Here is a 16,960-nt window from a genome sequence, read left to right as displayed (position 1 = left end):
TCCTGCTAGGGTAACTACCATCCGGTTGGTTCCGATGACTACCCCCCTACCGGTTGAACCTCCTCACGCTCTCGCCATACCCTGCTTCTTCCACGATAATCATCCTACGGTTGAGGATTTCTCCGCTCTGGCAACTCTCTCCTCCTTCCACGGTAACCACCTTCAAGACGGTTACCGTTGCAACCATTCTCTGGTTACGCCTTTCTTAGCTCACGTCATACCTTCCTGCTTGCACGATAATTACCTTTTAAATGGTCCTATGGCAACGCACCCACTGATTACGCCGTCAACCACAACATGCTAGACTTACTACTACGACTACTACGACGACGACGACAACGACGCCAAACCCCGGAACGGGCGCTTAACAGCTATCTGTGTAAAAAAAAAAAAAAAAACACATGCCGCCAGTGAGATCCGAACCTACGACCGCCGAATTTTGTGTCCGGTGCTCTACGAACTGAGCTAGGACGACTGCTGTCTAACTTCTGCTTTCAGGGGTGTTATGATGCGTGTAACCTAACATTGAAAGTTTTCACCAGCGCCACCCTCGTCTACAGCGGCGGACGTAGCACGTCCTGTGTTACCGCGAGTGTGACGTGGAACGCCATCGAACGGTGGGGGCAGAAGATGTGTGAGAACCCTCTTATGCTGCCATTGTTGCCAAGGTTTTTCCATACTCTGACTGTAACGGGAAAAAAAACGTGTGTTTCTAACAATAAGTGTGGAATGAGTGTTCTTTTATTAATGTCCCTTAATGCTTATGGCACGTCAGTCCAGTCTGAAACTGCGATGCATCTAGTTTATCAACGTTAAGTTGGTTGTGTAGTAGTTGATAAAAAAGCGTTAGTCGTGAAAGTTTAGCTCTATTTTCCAGCGTGAGAATTCCGCCTTCACTAAGTGGGCTGAGGTTTCAGGCAGTAGCTTCATCACTGATAATATACGCAGCTCATGCTGGCATCCTTTTAGCAAAATCTTATATTTTATTCTGTGAGGAACATGAGGCAGCCCATGCTTCCTACAGCAGTTAGTCTGGTTACGCGCACCTTGATTTTTAAAGCTCCCCCGTCCGGAGGCCGAAACATGTAATAGCATATTGTACGTTAGTTCGGTATAAACAAGGCAGTTACCTCTATGCCTTCTTTCTAAGGCATACGCCCAGAAGACCTTGTACTTTCTCACCAGAAAGCCCATTTACTTTCTTCTACGTTTACTCAATTTTCTAACCAGTGCCCTGCGGCGATTGGAACAAGTTAATTTTAGCTCCTTCGCGCGGTTCCTTAATAAAAGTACGCAAGAGGCGCGCATTAATAGCGCATTTAAAACAGGCAATTGCTGTCAATTTCGGCTCCCTCTTAAGGCTATGGACGAAACAAACTGGGAAGTTTCTGCGCTGATGCTTGGAGCACGTCACTTAAAGCCGAGTACAGGTTTAAGGAGAAAGGACGGCTGCGTTTACAACGCGGAGCAGAGAAAACACACATCAGCTCATTCGCTCAATCACCTCTGTGCGCAAGGCGCTTATTGCTTCTTCTCCGAAGGTGAAAAGATGGCCACGTGCTCCGCTCCGTTCGGTGTGGGCGTGCTGCAGCCGTGGCCTCCTTCCTAACCGGACGGTTTTGCAGCAGGCAACACGTGTGGCTACTTTCTCTACCGACTAATTGGCAAAAATGGCAATGAGGAAGAGACGCGAGGACCACTGCTGATGATACTGCCTGCAGAAGCGCGTGTCAGCCGGTGCCAGGCGCTAGCTTGGAGAGCCTTTTGTACACTCGACGGCATAAACGAACTCGAAGTACACACATCCAAACACACCACCCTAGACAAAGGGAAGCGCGTCGCCAAGGGCAAGGTCGTTGTGAGCAGGAAGCCCAAAGAAGACAAATCGAGAGAAAAGAAAAAACGACAACGAAGGAGATGAAAGATTGCTCGAGTGATTGAAAACGAGTGGCAACTCATAGACTACGCCTGTGAAGAGCTTGTTTTTATCTTTAGCATGTCTTCCAAATATCCTGCGTCGCCGCTGTTTGGTGCCGTCGTTTTTAATCATCCTAATAAAGGACCGCAGACCCGCTGGCCCGGAGGAGGCTCTGTTCGAGCAACATTCGCGTGCGGCTTCGCCAAGGCTGGTGAGCTTCTCATTAAGAACTCTGTCACCATCAGTCATCGCTGTCTGCCAGGGGCTCTGTATCTATTTAGCAGAACTGAATTGTCACCATCGTACGCCGAGAGTTAAAGATGAGCGAATAAAAAAGAAACCGTTTCAGAGGAGCACCTTTTTCATGAAGCCTTACGATCGGCCCTTGAGGGAAACGCCATGTGTGGGCCGAAAAGCACGCTTATTTCCATTTTGCCGCTTTGGGCGCTCGGAGGCCGCGGTGCGTTGTTTGCACTTATTAGTGATCGGGAACAAGTGTCTCTCGCTTGTACCCTACGCTGAAACTAAGGATAAACAACGAGCAGAGGTATGAGAGCGGAGAGTGTTGAATCACATGTAATAACTTACCATGAACACTCTCAACAAACGCCCAGCAAATTGCTTAACTGTTTTGCTGAACATCGTACACGACTGGTGGGTGCCAATCGGAGGTAGGGAGCAGCCCAAACGGCTGCTATGTCAACGGCAGTACCTTTGGTTCTCTTGTCAATCTGCCTTTATTTAAATTCCAGAGCGGGTACGCCTCCTGGCCTATCACACCGGAATACACCAGCGATGTTTGCTTGCGGCAAACTTCAGAACACCACCGTGCACCTTTCAATTGTGCGGCCTTGGTCGAAATGTCCTGCTTTCAGCTGAATCCTGGACCCACACTTCGACTACCAATGACGTTGCTACTAATAGAAGTTACATACGCAACGACTCTCTTCTTGTAGATATTACAACTCTCTTAAAGGGGCAAGGAGAGAAAATTTCGAATGCGAACAAATGATATGATTGGTTTAATGGGCGCAAGGAGATGCCTTCTGGCCAGTTTCAGCCACAGGCATTGAGTAGAACATGATTTAATTTGATTTTGAATGTTGTCCGAACAGCCGCAGGCATTGAGTAGAACATGATTTAATTTGATTTTGAATGTTGTCCGAACAGGCACTGGGCATTCGCACCAGCATCGACAGTTGTAAAGGTGCATTTGTCCCAATTATTGTGCTGTCACATAATCCAGTGCATGCTCACAAGCACAGCCAAAGCTTGCCGGTGACGGCGACTTCACATCTCGTAACCCAGGTTGGCAGGTCGACAGTGACGTCTGGGTGCATTCCAGAGCCGGCGCCGATCGACACCGAAACTGTGGATAGAGAATCGTTTGTAAATCTTCGTGCTGCGCCCTGGTGTTTTTCACTCATTTTCGTGGTTACTAGGCTCGTAGGCCTTTTTCAAGGCAAGAAAACGTCACCCAGAAGCTGTGTAGCTGTACTCCTTTATGCAGTCTGTATCTGAAGGGCTGCGAGCAAAGCCAGTAAGCAAAGAGATCAACCGGCTTTCCTGCCCCGGCAGTTGGACACTCACGCTCCTTCCGCGCGGCGATCGCAAACGACCGCCCGTAAGCCGCCACCAGACGGTCAACCTACCGCCTGCAGTGAGCGCCGTTTTCATTGAGACAGGAAAGCGCTAAGCTCGTTTGAGGGCCCAGCCGCAGATACAGCTGGGCGTTGCAGGATAGCCGTTGTCGCCGGCCTTGACTGCGCGTACTTTTTTTTTGTTTTGCGGTCATTCCGGCGGTAACGTGGTTTTAATTTCTGCTCGGAGCATTCGAATTCGTACTTGTAAGTACCATCCTGCAATGATAAAACGCAGGTACAGTTGGTGCTTTTTTTGCCCGAACTTCAAGAGGTTCACCTACTGGCTCAGTTGCGCTGACACGACCCTTCAACGCACGGCCTTTCATGTTGAAGCATGAACCACACTAATCGCATATGGCTGAGGGCAAATCTTTGTTTTGGAAGTGCGTTTTGCGGCGCACAAATTCTCCATATTTTCATTACAGCCAAGTTTTACCTCTTGAAAATGTAGCAGTGCAATATCTGCGATATTTGGGCCCCACCCTGGTGAGGCCCAAAGTAGAATACGCATGCGCATTATGGGACCCGCATCACAATAACCTAACAGCTATCACTGAATCGATTCAAAACTGTGCTGTCAGATTTATCTTTTCCGTCTACTCCCGTGATACAAGCGTCACTAACCTAAAAGTTAAAGCCGGTCTTTCAAGTCTAGAAGCGCACCGAAAAATATCTAGACTCTGCTTGTTTCACAAATTCTATCATGCCTTATCACCTAGCACTACAGCCGTCATGCCAATTCATCTGACCTCCAGCCGCATCCCACACGGCATGGCCGTTTATCCGCCACATGCCCGAACTACGAGCCATCTGAACTCCTTTTTTGTAAAGACCGCCATCGACTGCAACGATCTTCCCGCAGACATCATCCTTCACTCAAACCCCAGCCACTTCAGAACTGCCATCGAACGACTTTTCTGTTAATTCATGTCTAACCCACCTCTCATGTAAACCTCAACCCCCATGGGATCTCTGAGGTATTCGAAATAACTAACTAAATATTTTGCGCATGCTTAAAATGATACTGCATGAATGCAACGACTTCCTCTTCTGTGTGTGCCCTCTCCTACCAAGAAGGCTGTCGTGTCATGGCAGAAAAGGATAAAACAAGCTATAGCTCGAGCGCAACTTCCTCCTCCCACTAAAATGAAAAGCGCGCAAGCTGCTCCTTTTGGCAACCGAAGTGCAAAGTTTGAGCAAACTGTTCTCATTACAAACTGCAGAAAAATCAAGCTCAAATCATCGCAGTGTAGTAGCTGCTTGTTTTTATTTTCACGTCTTCATACCTCTGCAATGAAAGGCGATGTCAGTTAGAGCCCTTGTCAGTTTTAGGTGCGGAGCTAACAGGCTCTTGAGGAGAAGTTTCAAAACGCTCCGTGATTTTTGTGCTGTCTTCAATAAATATTAGCGACCTAAATGAAACTGGTTCTCTAAACAGCCACTCGACATTGGCATTTTATATTAAATTTTGCAGATGAAGTGACTGTCGAAAAAATGTTTTCTTCGTAACTATGTATTCAGAGAGGGACTCCCGACCTAAATGCGTATAAAAGAAAACTGTTTTACACGATCAAAGCCTATTTTTCAGCACCAACACAATAAATAATAAACGCTGGTGCAGTCCCGACCCCCTTTCGTGCCTAGCCATAGACAGTCCACTAAAACACCTAGCGGGGCAAATTGGTCCTTAGCTTCTAGAATTCAAGCGCAACAAGGACAGCACGCAAAATGGAACATGCGGGACATGCGCTTCCGTCGTTCTCCTATTTTGTGTGCTGTCTTTGTTGCGCTTGAATTCCAGAAGTAAATAAGTTGATGTATACACCCGACCAGGTGATTAATATTCAGAAACCTTTAAAAACTTCCTTAACTTTTAAATAACCATAGACTACACTACTGAAACGTACTGCGCTTGGATATGTAGTGTGCATTCACCATGCAAGTAATTCTCGGTTCCGGGTCATGTTGCAGGCCGAAAGAAGCATGGAAAACGCACGCTAGTCAAGAGCGCACGCACAGGCTGTGGCGTTGCGCTCGGCGCCGCCAATGCCCTCTAATCAAGATCAACGCAAAGCCTCAATTTCCTCTCAGGCGACAGGGAGGAAGCCGTTCGAGCAAGAGAATTTAACAAGTGTGTCTTGCAAGCCACGAGAAATAAAAATGATACTTCGTGGGAGAAGGAAACCAACGCAGCGTTGCAGAAAGTCCTCTCATTCAACTAGGAGTGTTCGAGTTTTTTAATTCTCAAATAAACCTATTGACCAAGAGGGTCAAAGTTCCTATACTAATAACTGGAGTTTTAACTTTACAACGCTCACACAGAGCAGCTGCGGCTGCAACGGCAGCGTTGCCAGCTAAATAATGAACCGTTTATATTGTATTTCAATTCTTTATGGAGCCGCTCCTAGAGAACATGAAAATAATTGTGAAAACATGTGAAAATGAAGTCTGCAGCAATTGACGACAGAAGCTTGCTGAGAAAGAAATAGGTGGTGTTCTTCGAGGTCAGTGAGCAGTCTATGAATAATTGCGAATGATGTTCATTAAGGCGCTGGCTGCCCAATTCAATTTGAATCTGCGAGTTAAGGCTGCCAGGAGACTCAGTTATATTTTTACTGGGAAAGTAGAGATATGCTGTCCGTAGTTTATACCGTCGGTTGAGCGTAACAACAACCTAAATTCCGAAACCGCTGCTGTTACTAACCAATTTTTGACCAGCGACTACGGAACATAGCCGTGCTAGCCAATGAGAATGTACCATAGGTAAAATAGCCGATTAACTGTGCCAATAACTTATTGCAAGTAATTAAAATTTGTGCAACACTTTTGTTTAAAATATACGGATGTGCGTTGTATGAACATAACTAGACATCTCTCTCTAATTCATATTTAAGCCGTTTGAACTACAAAGAAGCCACCTTTGTTTGTGGTCGCTTTTATGAAACCTCCCAAACGCCTGCTGACTATATGTTCCCTGTTCCTATTCGTTGTTCCCTGGCAAAGCTTAAGAGACCCACGATATGGCTGCTTCACACATTAATCTGCGATGCCCTGTTGGTCCGTGAAAGCCGCGCCGTGAAAGGCGCGTTTCAGGCTTGCAAATCAGGAAGTCTCTGTCGTCTCCATAGGCATAGCCTGTCTCCGTGGTTCACAAGTAATTAATCGCGCTCTGGGCGTGTAGCTGCGACTAAGTTTCACCTGTGCAAGTAGAGTGGAGTGGAAATTCTATGTATCATTGCTTGTAACATCTTTTCCGACGGGAGGTCAAAGAACATCCCCGAACCTTTAATGCAGAAGGGCGTACTAGTGCTCGTGTGGACCTGATTTTTGTGCTCCAAATTATGCGTCTGCACTTCGCGGAAACAATTTTTCAGCATTACTAGAGAGCTCACCTGGACAAGCATAAAAAATGGCATCCCTGTCTTCAGAAGCACACTCCGTATACATGACCACGTGGCGCGTTCAGTGGGTTCATGGTTCCGCAGGCAAGAGGACATGCTATTCACATTATCAAGGCGTTTTCGAAGACGAGAAATATGTAGGAAAGAAGAAGAGAGGAACATAACCTCGACAGTACGCATGGATGTCGGTGGGAATCACTGTTTCCCACTGCTTCTGCTTTTCGTGCGTGTATCTGCCGACTGTATTGATCTCAACGTCGCCGCTGTCTGTTTAACTGAGCTAGACCCGCAACTAAATAAGTAAATAAACATTGCCGCGATTGGGATTCGAACCCGCGATGCGACGCAAGTGCACGAGAGCACTACACTATCGCCGCAATTTTGTCTCAGCGTGGTATTTACTACAATGACGTGATGTAAGTCCGACAGATGGTTTTACATTTCATGTTTTTTCCGGGACACCACACACCCAATAGTGCGTGCATTCCTGCAAGTAAATTTAGTTCAGGCTTTACCCAGCATCACTGCGTCTTCTAATGTTTCTGTGCGTCTGTGTTTGTGGAGATTCATGCATGAGGTGCATTTGTCTGTTCGTTTCCTACTTGTTCGTTTTCCCCCTGAGTTCCTTTTTTCGGTGTTGAGAAAACGCTTGTACAAGGACCTAATCTGTATGCTCATTCCTCCGCCAATGTAGCGCTCTGTGTATTTTGGTTTACCGGGACATGACGTACTCAAAAGAGCACGTGAAATGCCCCTCTTGTCATGTACAAAAACATTTTTCTTTTTAAGCTACACACCGAGACATTACCGGTTAAGAGAAAAAAAAAAGTATTGTTTGTGTCTACGGCTAATTGTAGCCTTTGTGGTGCTTCTGAAAAGACTATGATTGTTTCATCAATTGTAAAGATGCAATAATCTTCTGGAACATCATGCAACGGACACTGAAAAAAAAAGACTTAATTTGACGCCGCATTCTGTACGATTTCTCACTGCACTACAATTTGTTGATGAACCCCTAGTTAGGGTATTTTTAGTTGGATTACACATCCTGTGGAAAACACGCATGATTGACCGACATTGTGAGTCTGTTGTTTCTGCTAAAGACCGTTTTTGCAGAATGATTCTACACCTAAAATAATTGTATGCCCGGAACGAGCTTGAACCGGAGTGGAACTCACTCTTAGTGCTGTGTTGTTCATTGCCTCTTTTCTAGTTCTTTGTTGCTTATCTGTGTCGTGTTATGATGTTTTAGCTATGTGCTCCGAATTTACTCTTGTCTCGTGCTTCGTTGCTTATGTGTGTTGACGCACAACTTTTTTCTTAATGTTGGTAGATAGCTCCTGTAAATAAAACTAGGCTATCGCCGCGGAGTGACCACTGGAAGGTGGCTGCCACGCGAAGATCCCTAAGGGTGGCGTAACTCACCACGTGCCAGCGGTGGCAGGTGGCGTGTGAACAACTGCGCTCAAGTTTCGCATTACGCAGTATTGTAGGCATCTGACAAATTTTTATTTTCCAAATAAAATATCGTGCACACAAGCGTCTTCCTGCCATGCGCTATCATTCCTATGTTGCGAATGGCAATCACCGCGAGCACAGATATTACTACATTCACCCCTTTATTAGACGCGATCATCCCAGCCATTGTCAAAAGTAAACAGACCAAGGGATTTATTTCTAAGCCGCGCGTGCGAGCTCCAGTAGCATCCGTGGAATCCCTGCACGTTGGAGCAGTGAGGTCTACAGTTACCCTCAATTTCAAGAGATACGGAATGCTAAGAATGCATAATGAGCCACTCAGCATGTTCGAAAAGTAAACCTGTCTGGCTCCATACTTCTTACAACGTATGTACGGGAACATTGTCGCACACCTGAGAGCAAATGAAGTCTTCCGCGATGCTTTGTACGTGCCACGTGCAAAGCCCCGATGATCTTCTTTTTCGGAAACTGTTATGCGATCAGTGGCTTTTGTTTCCTGGGCGCGTAGCAATGCACGTATGACAGCCCTTAGTCTTTAAACCTGTGCAAGCTAAGGAGAACCCTTGCCGTAACCTTCGGGACATCTTGGTTCTCAGCAGTGCCGCAAGGGCTCCAATACACCTGAGAAGCGGACCATGCTGCTCGGTTACTTTCGGCAAAAGTGGTACGCGAGGTTTGACTGTCAAACTTGTCCGACGTTCCTGCCTATTCAGATCCAATGCCAGCTGTGCAAACTAGACGAAGTAGGGGCTCAGTACGAGCGGCCCATAGCTCACAACTGACAATAAGGAACCGCACCTGTCGGTAAAGATGACAATTTACTGATATCGTGTGTGTCTTGCATCGCATATCCCTACGAGTATTTAGGGATTTAGTTTTTGTGTTGAATAGACTGAGGTTGCAGGCTTGGTACTTACAGTTTGGTCAACAGGGTCACATGAACGGTGGATCTTAAAAGTGATAAGTGTGGTGAATTGGGCTTATTGGTTAGCGATAATATTTGAAACAGCGTAAGGACGGTACACAGTAAGGAGGCACTGCGAGCACTCACTCTCAACTAGTTTTATTCCAAGAAGCTCACGAACATATACAGGTTTGTCAAGCTGAGAATAAAATAATTCCAAAAGATACACAACCCGGCACGAGAGAGGGAACGGTACGTGCTCAGCTCAGCTGCAAAGAGGATCTCGGAGGGGAAGCCACAAAGAGCAAGAAAACAAGTGTAAACAAGCAACAACAATCATTCTTGACAAGTGTATAAGACAGCTAAAATCTAGTGCCAGGGTGCGCGTCAGAAGCGGGATGATGGTGTGAGGGGAAACTACAAAAAGGAGCAAAACAAACACATTGAGGTAACAACAAAAAATTCATAGCAGAGCATAAGACAGCTGAAATCTAGCCGCAGGGCGCGGGTCAGAAATCTGGTGATCTGTTGCCGCGAATTGGGGTGACGCGTCCCCGACGGCTGGAGGGGAACGCTTTCGCGTGCAGGTTCGAAGAAAACAAATGGATCAAACAAAACAAAACGAAGACGTGTCTATACGTTAAAGGAAAGGAGGCAATAAAAGAAACTAAAACACCAAGGAAAACACACTCTAGACATGCGTGCAACACTGCGGATAAAATGGAGAGAGTTCACCGGATACAAAGCGTCCCAGGTAGAGCGGGAATGCCTTGCAGGCAGCACAGACGCGGGTTGGCGACTTGCAATGCGTCGCTGGCGTTGCGTCCAAGGAGGCGGTGGTAGAGAGCCAGGAGGTGAGGAACGGAGATGGACACGGGAGACGCTGACGAGCTCCTGTCAGCCGTCCCCAAGAACAGGGCAGCTGCAGCAGGAAAACTGAAGCCAGATCCTGCCGACGGCGTTCCAAAACACCGTAGGCTTGTACAGCCTATCCAAGGAAGCCTTGGCAGCAAGGATCCTCAATCCATCTGCTGCCTCTTCCGACCTCGAAAGGGACGCAGTAGGCCTGCGTCGTTGATTCAAGGGAAGTCCACGGCAGCACAGACCCGAAGTCCCCTCCACGCCACCTCCACGTTTGAATGGGACTCAATGGTCTTGCATCGATGATTCAAGGGAAGTCACTGGCAGCTCGGATCCAACGTCCGGCAGCTGCCACTTCCACACTTGAATGGCCAGACTTGTGGTGCGGTGTCTTCTTCTAAATGCGATTTCCCTCGGAAACAGGGTGAGAGACAGTGTGCTCACACAGTGTTGTTCTTTCTTCTTAATCCTGAATGCCTCCCATATCTCACCCGTGCTCTGGTCGAAATACTTCTGGACAATGTGGCGGGCTTTACTTATTGGTTTTACACCGGACAGGCCGGGACGTGCATTAATGACAGGTTGTGAGAGCACGCCAATTCACCAGGCAAGACAACGGGTTCTAACTTGCAATCCATTGTCGCCATTGTGAGGGCTGCTATCCCCTGTTAACCCAAACGCGCATCATCAAGAAGCACTGTGACCATCGCACGCGAGAGATATTAGAATCATTCATGATTAGGAAGATTAAGAAACTGTGTCCCGTCGTTGCGGTGTTTCAAATATGATTAAAATGATAGTTAACAAGTACACGACGACACAGAAGGTCAAGAACGCCCGTGTGTTCTTAACATTTCCGTGACCGTTTCCTTGCGGGCCGTAACTTTCAGTGAAAACGCGGCAACTAGATCAGCTATAGATCTTTCTTTGGACGGCGCAATTTCTTTATCGATAAACACGGAAAAGATTGAGAACCTGTTTGGAAATTACTTGTTCCTGTTTTAGCCACCGCACTGACTCACCACTGAAGTAGAAAGAAAAAGAATAAGCATTTGCGGAGAAGGAGAAATTATGTTTAGTTCTGGCTTATATCGATGTCAACAACCTGCTTTAACGACCAGCATAGAAGCTTGCGTTAACAGGGACGGCTTTCCGTGCACCTTGCGCTAGTATCGCGACTATGATCGGTGCGTCAGCGCTTGCAATGCCACACCTCAACAGGTCTTGAGGTGCCTACGCACGTACGCAATGCTGAAACGGTCACGTGCAGTCGTGGCGCGTATACAAGGAAAGAGTCCTTCTAAAAATAAGCGACCTGGAAGTTGGCCAACTGAGCCTTGTCGAGGCCGTCGAGTGGCGTCCTGCTTCGCCGGTCAGAGGTCATCGCGTATGTGCGCGCGTTCTCGCGCACGTGGTCTTCTCGCAGCGTGTACACAAAAGTTAAAGCTGGGAACACTGAGCCCGTTAACGGCTGTATATCTCGCTGTCATATTAACAAAAGAACCACACAATAAAAAGGGTGAGAAAAGTTTAAACTAAGCTCCAGTTTTATCATCACTTTACCACCGCGTTATAGTCGAGATATTTTGTACAGGGTGCTTCCCTAAGAATTCGCAGAATTTTCGAAAATACGCTTTTTGAGTTAGAAGACCGCTTTTTGCGGCGTAGCATTGTCAGTGGTGTAGTACATCGGAACAAACTTTTTAACGATTACTGTTATACTCCTTAATTATCGAGAGGTGTGTAGCACACCGTAAGTAATATCCGCATCAGTTTCTAGAATTTTGAAAGCGCGCTTACGCTCTTTGCTGTGGCCGAGCAAATTTTGTGTATTTCGACGAGTTTGTACACTGGAGAGGTTGCCTTGCCGGCAAGCTTCTCGAAAGAGCATGTATTTTGGCGCGATGATACCAAAATTTTCTGGGCCACAGCGCCAAGGGTAACCTTGCTTTCGAAATTCTAAAAAATTATATGGATATTAGACGCTGGTCTACAGGCCTCTTAATAACACTAATAGTTAAAAAGTTAGCTATTCAATATGGATTACGCAGCCTGCTAGTTAGCCCGTGTAAGCTGTATATTTATGTACGACACCGGTGACAATGCTATGCCGAAGAAAGCGCTCGTCTAACTCAAAACGCCTTATTTTAACTATGTAAAGTATTAGGTGAAACACTCTGTTAGACACTTCACAGACATGTAAACATTTCTGACAAAGTCCGGTAAGCAACTTGTGACTCCGAGCACAATTTTTCTGCCACTCAGAAGTGTGTAATGTAGCGTTTAGTTTTTCATAAACAGCGACATGGGAACTTGAGCATCCTTATTTTGCCTCCCCACGATGTCCGGCAAGCGATGATTGGTGCATTAGATGGAGTATGTAAACGCACCTATTTGGGTGCGTTTACATACTCCAAAAGGACAGAGTGGGCCAACGAACGAACGTGGGCGATTGACATCCTAGTCGAAATCAAGAAGAAGACATGTAATACGAAGGCAAGATAACCGACGATCATTCACGGTAACGAATCGGATTCTAAGAGTAGGCAGAGTTGCAGGGTCAGCTGAAAGTTAGGCGAAGGAATACAACACAGCGCAGCTTAAGACAAGAACAAAGAAAAGACAGTATATCGTCTTTGTCCTGGTCTTAGCTTGCGCTGTGTTGCTCGCTGTCAAGAATGAACAGCCCGATCGGACGCGCTCGAAAGGTAGGTGAGTGGATGAGATTCAGAAGTTTGAGGGGATAAGATGACCGCGGCTGGCATAGAGCAGGGTTAATTGGAGCGAGATGGGAGAGGCCTTTTTCATGCAGTTGGAGTAGTAAGGCTGAGTATGATTGCATGCGACGTACTATGTCTTCCCATGTCTTCTTCTTCTTTGTTTGCAAAAATGCGTTTGTTATAGCACCTCACATGAAAATAATATCCTTGTAGCATTATGTTGCCGTCACACAAATTCAGGAGCGCAATTTTACTTTTATGACTGTTTCACATGAGCAAATTGATTGGAATGCAGCGCTATGTGTCTTTCTGGAAGCTTCGAGCTTAATTATTTCTCGTCGTCGTCACCTTTGCAAGCACTCGTAAAGAAAGCTCCTATCATTCACTGCTTCGAACTTCGAGCAATGAAAAAATACTTTCTTGCTCGTACCAGCCAGGTTGTTTGTGTTTCCAGCTAATAAGCTTCAAAAGTTCACCTTTACGCCTCAAAGGCACCGCTCCGAACTTTCCCGAAGAAAGCAAGGAACCGAAAGAAAATGCAGCCTTCGGGACACAAGTTTAAAACTAAGATACTTACTCAGCACCACCATTCTTTATTTACTCGTTCAATCTTCTATGTTTTCGCTCGCACACAAGATTGAAGTTATCGTACCACGCGCCGTAATCACCCGTGTTTGCGTGTGTTGGACCCGACGGTCTTAAGCGAAAGTAAATAGAGACTGCGAGACGAGACAATACAAGTAAGAAATATAGCACTAAGAAGAAAGAATTATACAAAGTTGGCCAGCTGAAAAGGCAGGTACGCGAGAACAGTGGTGAGCTGCGGGGGAAGCTGCCGGGTGATTGTTTTGACAGCATGATCCGTCTTTGTCGAGACGCAGCGAACGAACGCAGTCAGCAGTAGTTATCGCTACAGTGTTCCTGTTTATGAGAAACACTGCAAAAGAAAGAATTCGCGGAAAGATCTTCACCTCCGGCGTTCTCAAAAAGAATAGAATGTACGCTTAATTAGCCACAACAAAAAGTACTTGGAAGCCTCAACAAAGGGCGCGTGACACGTAATACAGCTTGGAAACCATCGTCATCGGCTTTTTGCTCCAAGAAACAAGGCCTACGCGACTGCTTTACAAACTGGGGCTTCAGACTCCATTATTATTGAAGCGAAAGTTTAAGTGCGGGACCTAGGGCTTCAATGGCGGACCGTGTAAATTGGACCTGCGGCTGAGTTAGAGGTCAGACCATGAAAAAGAGAAAAAGAAATTGAATCAATATTCATGACTGGGAGCCGAACTCGATGATGCGCAAACATATCTCCTTTGAGGGTCGCTCAGAGAGACCACTAGGCTATCGCCGCATTGAAAAAAAAAAAAGCACTAGGCTATCGCCACACACTCTCGCGCTGTGGATTGGAGAGCGTCGTCTTCATCAACTTCCCTCTGCTCCGTCCCGCGGCACTGCCTGCTCACCGTCGGCTCCTACGTAGCACAAATCGGTGCTTTCGCTCCGATTCCAATGTTCATAAACATTCTCTGTGCTTTTTTTTCTTTTCGTCGATTTCTTTCGTAACGTGAGGGGTAGCGAGCCATTTCTAGAATGTTTCACCATCATCCGCCTTACTACGCCTCCTGAAGGACAAAGGCCTCTTCCATATCTCTACAGCCATTAAGCCTGAGGACATCATCATCAACTAAATCTGTCCTGTGTCAGCCCTCGCCACCACCTCCCCGCAAACTTTTAAACTCATCCGCATACCTAAACTTCTGCCGCCCTCTGCTGCGCTTGCCTTGTCTTCATAGGAGTGAAATTGCTAGAATAATAGAACCGATGGAGAGCATTCGGCAGGTACGCTGAGATCATGAACGGCAGTTTACCATTGTCCCTAAAGAGAAAAGTATATACCAGCTGTATCTTGCCGGTGCTAACCTATGGGGAAGAAGCGTGGAGGCTAACGAAAAGGGTTCAGCTTAAATTGAGGACAACGCAGCGACCTATGGAAAGGAAAATGATTGGCGTAACGTTGAGAGACAGGAAGACAGGAGAGTAGGTCAAGGAACAAACGCGGGTTAATTACATTGTAGTGGAAATGAAGGCGAAGAAATGTTCTTTGGCAGGGCATTGAATGCGAAGGCAGTAAGTATAACCGATGGTCGTTAACGGTAGCAAACTAAAATGTATACTTCGGACCAAAATTTTAGAAAACGGTTCTTGAGATGGATACAGTCGTGAACACTATGGGCGGGAGCAATGTTTGAGCATTCATTCACTGATTGCTCCATAATTGCGTGTGACAAGAACAGTTTTTTATGACTTGTAATCAGTTTCCCTCCTGGCCCATATTACTAAAAGACATTCTCAAATTTCGTACAGAAATAACCAAGAAATTCATAGTTTTGTCAAAATTTCGTTCTGTAAGATATTGCTGTCGACTCTACAGTACATGCAGAAGGGCAAGGTTGGCAGGAAAGCCTCCCGTCGGTCTTAGGTAGTGTGCTTGACGTCAATCTTATGGCGCAAGATCTGCGTCAAGCATCAGATGATGATTAGAAAACCACGCAGGACAGCACAGGCTATATTTAAAGCTGCCAGTATTGTGTTTCGGGAACTTCTAACGTCTGGCGAGTTGATGACGTTCAGCAGTTCTCCTTCACTCCGGAGAGAGAAGCAGCCTGCCCTTCAGCGTCAAGTTTCAACAAAGCAACCAGGTGTACTCTAAAACTACAAAGAAGTGCTCGCTTACTTCGTCATGTTACGATACCCAGTGTGCCTCGGAATGATTTCCTTTTGGAAGAGAAAGAGACCAAAATTAATTTCGCAATGCTCGCTCTCTCATGTTTGCCGGCCATAAACGCATGACAACTTCCTTTCCGCTTGAATATGTGGGGCTTTACGACCACAGGTGGAATCAGTCGATGGTTCGTTCCAACGCTAGTCGGAAAAATTTGATGGAAATAATAAATCCGCAATACTATGCAACGTCACCATTGACATGCTAAACGTCAAACCACAAACCCAAAGTGACTGTTTTGGATGGTTTTTGAATTCATTGACCGATTATCAAAAGAATTAATATAGAAAAAAGGACCACCAGTATTCCTTATGGCTGCAAAAGGTTCAATGAAACCACATGCGGCCCCCAAACTACGACGTCTCGCCTGGCGGACCAGTCTTGTCAAGATTGGTTATATTATAGTTGGCATGCCAAGTTTTCTTGGTGCATTGCAGCGTCAGGACGCGCACTCAATGCAGGCTTTAAGTCCACAGAAGTTCATGCTTACCTAAAAAAAAATGGCTGTGGCTTAGCTTGGTTAAGCCCGGTAATTGCGAAAACAATATCCGTAGCTACGCCATGGTTCAGCTGGTAGTGCAGCTGGTGGTGGTGCTTGTGGTTAGACTTGTGGTGATGCATCGGTTATACAATCCAATCCATTCCATTCCATTCCAATCCATTCCATTCCATTCCATTCCATTCCAATCCAATCCAATCCAATCCAATCCATTCCAATCCATTCCATTCCAATCCATTCCAATCCATTCCAATCCATTCCATTCCAATCCAATCAAATCCAATCCAATATGCTAATATGGTAGCTACCGGCCTCGCTACGCGACGGGCTGAAAGTGCAACTAGTATTGCTTTCGCAATAAAAGAACAGCGATTGTTTGCATATGGGGAGCTGCGAGATCCCGACCGGTCCTGCAGCAGTACGCTAGTGGGGCTGCTTTCGTGGACTATGTTGATGCCGGCAATTTTCGCGTACTTGGACGTACAGTCGCGAACAGAATGACCGGGAACGCTCTGGTGGCCACCTTCTCCTGGTTTGCGTTTGATAGAAAATGAGTCCGATCTGCGGCACAGTATCAGGCACGAGGGCAGGCTGCTGGGCAGCAATATAGAGAACTTTGCAGCAGCGTCCGACTCAGATTGCTTCGTGACGTCAGCTTGTACCACCTTATGCGTGTTGCAGGTCATACTGCGCGCGACAGTACGTTCAGCAACAAGAGGGTTTATTCGGGCTGATTGGTGTTTGTTGATG

Source organism: Amblyomma mixtum, chromosome 5 (genome assembly GCF_055824585.1).
Source record: "Amblyomma mixtum isolate Tamu chromosome 5, ASM5582458v1, whole genome shotgun sequence".
NCBI classification, from domain to species: Eukaryota; Metazoa; Arthropoda; class Arachnida; order Ixodida; family Ixodidae; genus Amblyomma; species Amblyomma mixtum.
Note: the sequence above shows the minus strand (reverse complement) of the source record.